This window comes from Panthera uncia, chromosome E3 (genome assembly GCF_023721935.1).
Source record: "Panthera uncia isolate 11264 chromosome E3, Puncia_PCG_1.0, whole genome shotgun sequence".
NCBI classification, from domain to species: domain Eukaryota; kingdom Metazoa; phylum Chordata; class Mammalia; order Carnivora; family Felidae; genus Panthera; species Panthera uncia.
In genome coordinates this window covers 22,751,925-22,760,787 of record NC_064815.1, presented here as the reverse complement: position 1 = coordinate 22,760,787, position 8,863 = coordinate 22,751,925, and the positions used below count along the sequence as shown (strand labels likewise).

The window sequence follows — 8,863 nt, the reverse complement described above, 5'->3', positions numbered from 1 at the left end:
ACCTCTGATTTTTTTTTACATAGGCATCTACTAATGTGATTTAAATCTGCATGAAAAAAAATTCAAAGATCCTTCTGGCAAATGAAAAAAAAGTTCAAGAACTACATTTTCTCCTGGGAAATTGTGAATCTCCTCAAGATGACAGATTGATGTGCTTCCGACCAAATGTGAGTCTTAAAATTTTGCACGTGGCTCGAATTTGTGTAAATTCGGAAAAACGCAGTAGTGACTGTCACGCTTTACTCCTAGCATGTATGAGTCACGTGTTTTTCCAGAGATGTCTTCATTGAAGGTCTAAGGCACGCTGCAGATAGCTTCTCAAATAACACTCCGTCTCATCTCGCTTATAAAGCGTACCTAGAGCCCATCACTTCAGAGAAATTCATCTTCCTGTGACTGTTCTTTTTCCATGTAAGCTGCCGACCTCCAGACACCATATGAGTTCATGTTGCCCAGAAGTTTCCCATTCTTCCTGTCAATTCCCCTCCTTCCTGCTCCCTGTGATTGTCCCCTACTGGCCATTCTTAACTGCTACGGTCATTGGCGGGGCCATCTTGTATTCTCGGTCCTACTTTTACTTCTCCTGGGACCTATCGGGTAGTGCCTTCGAAACTACACTGATGGCAAAGAAGGAAGCCAGCTGGGAACTCAAGTAAAAATTTACCCCTTGCAAGTGGTCGATCGTGTGGGAGAAGAATATACAAAGTCCAGAGAACCTACATCTATGGCACATTCCCGACACTATGCTGGGTGTCCCACATGAACGATCCACTGACTTCCCACGAGCAGCTCATGACAAAGGTGTCGTGTTCTATTACGGATCAGAAACTGAGCTTCGTTAGAAGTTAGGCACTTGCCCTGGTCACGCTGTTAGCATGGGGCAATGCCAAATTTGAACGTAAGTCCGTGTGGCTTCCCGTGTGTTTGAAAAATATAAATCAGAGTGTAATTTCACTGTGGCTAGCTTTCCCCGTAAGACAAGTTACGCTGAATGACGAAATGGGGATCAAGAGAGCTGTATTCTAACCAGCTGGCTTACAGGCAATCGGGAACTTGGAGTTGGTGCCATGTGTTGGCCTCCGGAAACAATCAACACGACTGAGGACCCAGGGATATTGGCTTTCATTTTGGTCCTAAGACCAACGAGCTCTCTGGACTTGCATTTTCTCATTTATAAAATAAAACGTTTCTCACCGGGCGATTACTAAGCTCTCCTCCAACCCTGAAGAATCCGCAGACTCGAAAGAGAGAAGGCTCATTAAAGTTACTGTCTCATTCGGATATCGTGCAAATCACTGTGGGGAGTGAGGTGGAAAAATGGGTTGCAGGTTAAACAGCAAGGTAGGAATTGAACTAAAAAGAAAATCCTCATACGTTAACACTTACCTTGTTACTGTCCAGGGTGGAATGGAGTTAAAGTACTGCCATTCATCAGCTCGGGCCGCCGGGACCGAAAAACCCACAGACTGCAAGACGTAAGCAACAGAAATGTATTTCTTACGGTTCTGGAGGTTGAGCGATCGACAGCAAGGAGCCCGCAAGGTAAGTCGCAGCCTGGGGCTTCTTCTCTTAGCCTGTCGGTAACCACCATTTCACAGTGTGGTCCTGTGATCTCTTCTTTGTGCATACGCAGAGAGAAAGGGAGAAAGACAGAGAGAGAGGGAGGGAAGGGCAGAGGAAGGGAGCAGAAGACAGTGTGCTCTCTGTGTTCTGTTCTAAAAATGACACTAATTCTAATCTTACAAGATCGGGGTTCCAGCCTTAGGACCTCAGGTGACCTTAGTTACTTCCTCAGAGGCCCCATCTCCAAAGACGGCCCCAGCACAGGGCTAGGGTTTTAACGTACACGTTGTAGGGGGTCACAGACATCAATCCCATAGCATGGAGAATCGGAAAATAACGGCGTGAGTGTACGAGATTTGAATTGCCAAGTTATTTCCCCCAAGAGGAGTAAAGAAACTACCCCAGGAAGAGCAATACGTTGGAAATAATGCAGAGCACGGCTTTCTCAAACTTTAGCATGAATCGGAATCACCTGGAGGGCCTGCTTAGCTAGAAAGTTTAGCTGTGAAATTGGTTTTCAAATTACCTGTGAACAGAGCAAAACGGAAAGCATGCCAGTTACATACCTTTCATTGTCCCTAAGGATATTTCATATAAATCTCTTAGGGGAGCTAAATTTTTGCCCTCAACTAATTCTAAAATAAATTGATCATCTCTGCGACAATGAGGAATAAGTAGATGATGCTTGGAACAAAATCTTGACTGGAAATAATAAAGCTATTTCTCAATAGCATCTCTCAATAAAAGTTGAGGCTATAATGTCGAAACCAACTCAATAAAATCAGTATTCTTGGCCTATGGATGATAGACTGTCTCAAAATAAATGTAATTTTGTTTCTTCCAAATGCATAGGGTAATTACAGTTGGGTCAACACAACATTGTCCAACAAAAACCCTTAGGGGACCTGCTTTAATGAGTAGGTAGCACGTCTGTGATAAGCGTGACTTTAAAAAAAGAGTAAGAAGAAGAAGGCATTTCTGGAGAGCACGAAGAGTTGGGTTTCCTAAGTACTTGGTTTTCCTAAGTAGTTTAATCATTCTCCTGGGGTTTGTGTTTATATAATTAATTTGCGGAGAAACACTTTTTTTTTTTTTGTAGGCCAATCGGCTTTATCTGGAAATAGGGATGCTAATGAGAGGAGACAGGCTGCATGTATCAGACCCAGAAATCCTATGTTCCATAGCTTCTCTGTCTATGTTATGCAACCGGCCTCTGATGCCTGTCTTCACGGTGTGGTCGAAAGCCTGGTTGATAAAATATCCGTGAGAGTTTGCTCAAAGATAAATAAGATAACGGACTGCAGTGAAAGGGCAGAATACTCTGGGCCCAAGGCTTGTCCATAATAGTAGTTAAAAATGTTTCCAGACATGTGTTTTGTGCTATCCTGGACACTACATCGCGTCTGTTCTCTGAGCCAACGGAGATGTGCAGATAGGAGGGGGGAGAAAAAAAAAAACCAAAGAGAAAACAGTAACAAAATTTCATTGTGTCTGACTTATGGATTTGTTCTACTCTGGGAGTCTAAGAGGAGCTCTTTCTGACAAGGGGCGCGACTGATTAGAAAGCAATGAACTATGGAAAAGAATCCAAAGCTACTGAGAGTAGATCCCCACGGAACTGAAACTCATAGGACTTGTATGAAGTGTCCTCTTGCTGTCAGCTACGCAAAAGGTGGTTGCCTCCCTGTCGTCGTGCTCTAGACCTCTTAGGAGCTGGGATAGAGAGCCAAGACACCGGCAAAAGGAGCGGGCATGCCTCTGTGCTTGGCAGTTATGTCACCTATTTCAAGTAGTGTCGTCTATATAAAGCCAAGGGAGTGGGGCGTGTGGTATTACCACCTTCCCAGGAGCGATATTTGTATTTCCTTTGCTTCTACTAAGCGACTAAATCTAATTTAGTCACTGAAATCAAAAGTGTTCACAGGTTACATCCGCCTCCCCTTGAGGCAGATTGGCCACAAAGATTTCTGAATGAGCTCCAAAATCACGCACGGAATCACATTGTCTGTCTTTCCATCAGGGCTGTCTCATTAGGTCACATCAGTGGACATCCAGCTCAGAATCTGTATATATTAATCACCCTTAACTTCATGAGTCACTCCATAGTCGAGTCTAGGCTTTGGATCTGTGCTATCATTTCTTCCTGGCAAGACATCTTTTCATCCATCCACTTATTCAAAAAAGCTTCAACTTCATACTGAGTGAAATAGAAATCTAAGCCTCATCTTATTTGTTCTAACTTATTATTTTGCAGTATTTATATTTAAAAGACAGGCAGAGTGCAGAAATAGTTCTACTTTTCAGGGGTCTGGTGGGCAATCCAAGCAATCCTTCTCATATCCGTGGGGATTTTGTAGACTTGAATCATGATGTTTCCTTTGGCTTTTCCATCTAGTTCTAATCTGCTCTATATTCTTCCCTGAAAGCTTGATACTTAACTGGCAGAAAATCATTCCAGGACTAGTATTTCAGGGGATCAAAGAAACCCAGATCTGCTCATGTCTCCTTTCAGTCACCCTTCCTAATCCCCTCTGCCTTCTGGTTGTTTCCCATTTCTATATCTAGGTCAAAGGGACTCCAGGCATCTGCTCTATGTGTACATGTTAATGGCATTGAATGGACCATGGGAATCCAATTATGATGCTCTAAGATAGCACTATACAAACACATACCAATATAATCAGAGATCAAGCTCTAGCAACATACCTTGTATGACTTGACACTTTGTAAATTTGTTGATACTTATTTTGTGGTCCAGACTATTGTCTGTCATGGCAAATGTCCTATGTTCACTTGAAAAGAATGTGCACAACAAAGAAGATTAAAACAAATCATAGAAAAATTTTAGTTCTGTCCCAAAGAAGACAGAAAATAAGAGGGAGAAGGAAGTAAAGAACAGATAGGAAAAACAGAAAGAAAAAATGGTGACATGATGGGTTTAAACTAGTTACCAATGATCACATTAAATGTAAATGGTCTAAATATGATTAAAAGACAAAGATTATTAGATTTGGGTTTGGGGGAGCCAGATCCAACTGTAAATTGCCTACAAGAGACTCACTTTAAGTAAAAAAGGCATAAATAAAAAGGAAAAGTGACATAACATGGTAAAATCAAGAGAAAGTTGATCAGAAGAAAGCTACCATAGCTAGGGACACCTGGGTGGCTTGCTTGGTTAAGCGTCTGATTTTGGCTCAGGTCATGATCTCGTGGTTTCTGGGTTCGAGCCCCACATCAGGCTCTGTGCTGACAGTTCGGAGCCTGGAGCCTGCTTCAGATTCTGTCTCCCTCTCTCTCTGCCTCTCCCCCACTCTTGTTCTGTCTCTATCAAAAATAAATATAATAAGGGGCACCTGGGTGGCTCAGTCAGGTAAATGTCTCGCTTTGGTTCAGGTCACCATCTCACAGTCTGTGAGTTCAAGCCCCGTGTCAGGCTCTGTGCTAAAAGCTCGGAGCCTGGAGCCTGCTTCAGATTCTGTGTCTCCCTCTCTCTAGCCCTTCCCAGCTCATGCTCTGTCTCTCTCTCTCTCTCTCAAAAATTAAAAAAAAAACATTAAAAATAAATATAATAAACATTAAAAAAATAAACACAGAAAGTTAACATAGCTATATTTACCTATGTAGTAAATTTCGAGCAAAAAATATTTTTGTGGATAAAGAAACTTATTGCATAGTGATACATGAGGTCAATTCATTGAGAAGACACAGGGCAAATATTTTTGCCCTTAATAGTACACCTTCAAAGTACATGATTACAAAAGCTGACCTAATTGCAAGGAGAAATATACAAATCCACAATTATAGGCAGATATTTCAATTCCCTTCTCTCCATAATTGATGGAACAAACAAATAAGAACAGTAAGGATATAGAAAACGTGAACAGTATGGTCAAACATCTCGACCTAATTAACATTTACAGAATGCTTCACCCAATAACAGCAGAATACACATTCTTTTTAAGTGCACGCAATACAGTCAACAAAATAGACCGTATTATGGGCCACAAAACAGGTCTTAATAAATTTAGAAGGAGTCAAGTGATACAAACCACGTTCTCTGACCACGATGAGATTAAGTTAGAAATCCACAGCTAAAAGAACTTCAAAAAATTCCCCAAATATTTGGAAACTAACCACACCATTCTAAATTACTTAGGACTCCACAAAATAAACGAACAAATAAAATCGAAACAAAACAACAAAAAGAAAGAAAAGGGAACAAAAAGGAAATCAAAGCATTATTGAACTGAATGAGAATAAACACACATATCAGAAGATATAAGATGATACAAAAAACGGTACTCACAGGGAACTTAATAGCATTAAACTTCTATTTTAGAAGAGGAGAAAGATCTGACATCAATACCCTTAACTTCTACCTTAAGAAACTGGAAAAAGAGGAGCGAATTAAACCTATGTTGCATACAAGAAGGGAAATAATACAGATCAAGGAGGAAATTGGTAAAGTAAAAACAAAAACAAGAACAAAAAAACAGGAAAACAATGGAGAAAATAAACGAAACCATAAGATGGATCAATATAATTGATATAAAGTCAATACAATTGATAAACTTCTAGGCAGATTCAGAGAGATACAGAGACAGACACATAGAGAGAAAGAAAGGAGGGAAGGAAGGATGAAGAGAGCAGAGGAAAGAAGAAAGAAGGGGAGAGAGAGAGAGAGAGAGAGAGAGAGAAGACAAATTATCCACACCATGAATGAAAGAGGTAATATCATTCCAGATTCTACAGAAAATAAAAGGTAAGTCAATAATTTCAGCAATGTGGGTAACAAGGGCCAATTCTCCAAAAGGTACTCAAGAATAGATAATCTGAAGAGTCCTGTATCTATTATAGACATGGAATTTGTAGGGGTGCCTGGGTGGCTCGGTCAGTTGAGCGTCCGACTTCGCCTCAGGTCATGACCTCACGGTTTTTGGGTTCGAGCCCCGCGTCGGGTTCTGCGCTGACAGCTCAGAGCCTGGAGCCCGCTTTGGATTCTGTGTCTCCCTCTCTCTCTGTCCCTCCCTTGCTTGTGCTCTGTCTCTCTCTCTCTCTCAAAAATAAACAAAACATAAAAAAAAAAGAAATGGAATTTGTAGTTTAAGTCCTCCCAGCAAACAAAACTCCAGGCCCAGATTACTGCAATGGAAATTCTACCAAACATTTAAGGAGGAAATAATTCTAACGCAACACAAACTCCTCTAGAAAATTGAGGAGGAGGGATTACCTCCTGACTCATTCAATGAGGCTCGTATTATACTTACTTCAAAACCAGATACGGATATTGCAAGAGAGGAAAAGTACGTACCAATGTCCCTTATGAACACTGATGCAAAAATTCAAAGCCAAATTTTAGCAAATTAAATGTAAAAATAAAAATAAGACCTCAGGAGCAAGTGAAGTTGATCTCAATAGTATGATTTTGGTTTAACATTAGCAAGGCAATCAAGATCAATTCACTGTATAATAAAGAAAAAAAAAGAAAGTCTTCTGAACATCTAAATAGGCAAAAAAGCATTAAAATACAGTATCTACACTACATTTAAAATACACCTCTCAACAGGAATAGAAGGGAACTTCCTCAATCAAATAAAAACAGGTACCAAAAAACCCTGCAGCTATCACCTTACTTGCTGGTAAAAGACTAAAAACTTTGCTTCTAAGAGGAGGAACAGACAAAGGTAACTTCTCTCATCATTTCCACACCACATTGTGTTTTGGGTTGTAGCAGGTGCAATCAGGGAGAGAAAAAAAAAGAATTAAAATGTATCCAGATTGTAAAGAAAGAAGGTAGAATAGTATTTATTCTCCGACCACATGATAGCCTAGGTAGAAAATCCAATGGAATCTACAAAAGATGCTTCTAGATCTAAAAAGTGAAAAATTGCGGAATCGAAGGTCGATATACGACGATACATCATATTTCTATATGAGCAATCATAACACTGAAATGAAGGAAGCAATACCATTTAAAATAGCATCAAAGTACGAATTATTTAGGAAAAAGTAGGACAAAAAGTGTGCGAGGCTTGTACATTGACAGCCACCAAATATTGCCCAGAGAATTTATTTTATTTTATTCTTTTATGTATTATTATCTTTTTTTAAACAAGCTTTAATGCACTTTATTTTTCTGGTGCAAACCTATGTGATGGCCACAGCTGGAGCCTGGGTCCTCTGCATGGACACTCTGGTATGATTTTCCGATGGGGAGACTTAGTGAACACAGTCTCTTTCTGAAGATCAGGGGTGAGAGAGCTGTAGGTCTTGGAAACAGTATCAAAGTGGCTTTGGTGAAGTTTCCCTTGGGGGGGCGGGCAGTACAGCCCCCCTGGCTGCGGTGTAGACATCGTCAATACCAGCCAACATCAGTAGCTTCTCAGGCACAGGGGTTCAGGCAATGCCAGTGCCTCCGGGGGCAGGGATGAGGCACACCAGGACAGAGCCACAGTGGCCGGTCACCTTGCACGGGACAGCATGGGGTCTTGGCAATCTTGATCCCCCAGTAGCCTCCTCGCACAGGGAAGATGGAAAGCTTGGCCAGGATGATGGCCCCATGGATGGCAGTGGCTACCTCCTCGGAGCACTTAACTCCCAGACGGACGTGCCCATTGTCATCTCCAATGGCAGCAAATGCCTTGAACCTGGTCAGCTGGCCAGCGCGGGTTTGGTTTTGCACAGGCATCATTTTCGAAACCTCGTCCTTGAGGGACGCCCCCAGGAAAAAGTCGATGATCTCAGATTCCCTGATGGGCAGGGAGAAGAGATCGATCTCCTCCAGGGACTTGATATTCATGTCCTCGACCAGGCGGCCCAGCTTGGTGTTGGGCATCGACTCTTTGTCCTCGGCCTTGCCCCCGCGAGGTCCCGGGCCCTGGCCCCGGCCCCTGCCCTGACCCCAGCCACAGCCCCGGCCCAGGATGCCTCTACGGAAGCCTCTGCGGAAGCCGCCGAGGCCTCCCGTTCCAGGATCCCCGGGCCCACTGGCATCATCTGCCATTTGCTGTTTTCTCGGAGAAGCACCAAGAGAATTTAAAAAAGAAATAGGTAAATGGAAAGTTATATCGTAAAAAATCTAAAGCTATAAAGTTTTTAGAACGAAACGTAAAAAAAAATATTTTTAATTTTGCACCCCATATCTTAAATAGGACCCTAAAAAGCATGATCCGTTAAAAGAAAAGGAAATGGATAAATCGGAGTTCATACAAACGGAAACATTTTGCTCTTCAAAAGACACCAATGAAAGGGGCCCCTGGGTGGCCCAGTTGGTTCGGTTCAGGTCATGATCTCGCCGTCT

The 8,863-nt window shown here is 41.9% G+C and overlaps 1 pseudogene; it reads right to left on the bottom strand.

The window, feature by feature from the left end:
* Positions 1–7,710: 7,710 nt before the first annotated feature.
* LOC125928654 (40S ribosomal protein S2-like) lies at positions 7,711–8,566 on the bottom strand (annotated as a pseudogene).
* Between the last annotated feature and the right edge of the window lie 297 nt (positions 8,567–8,863).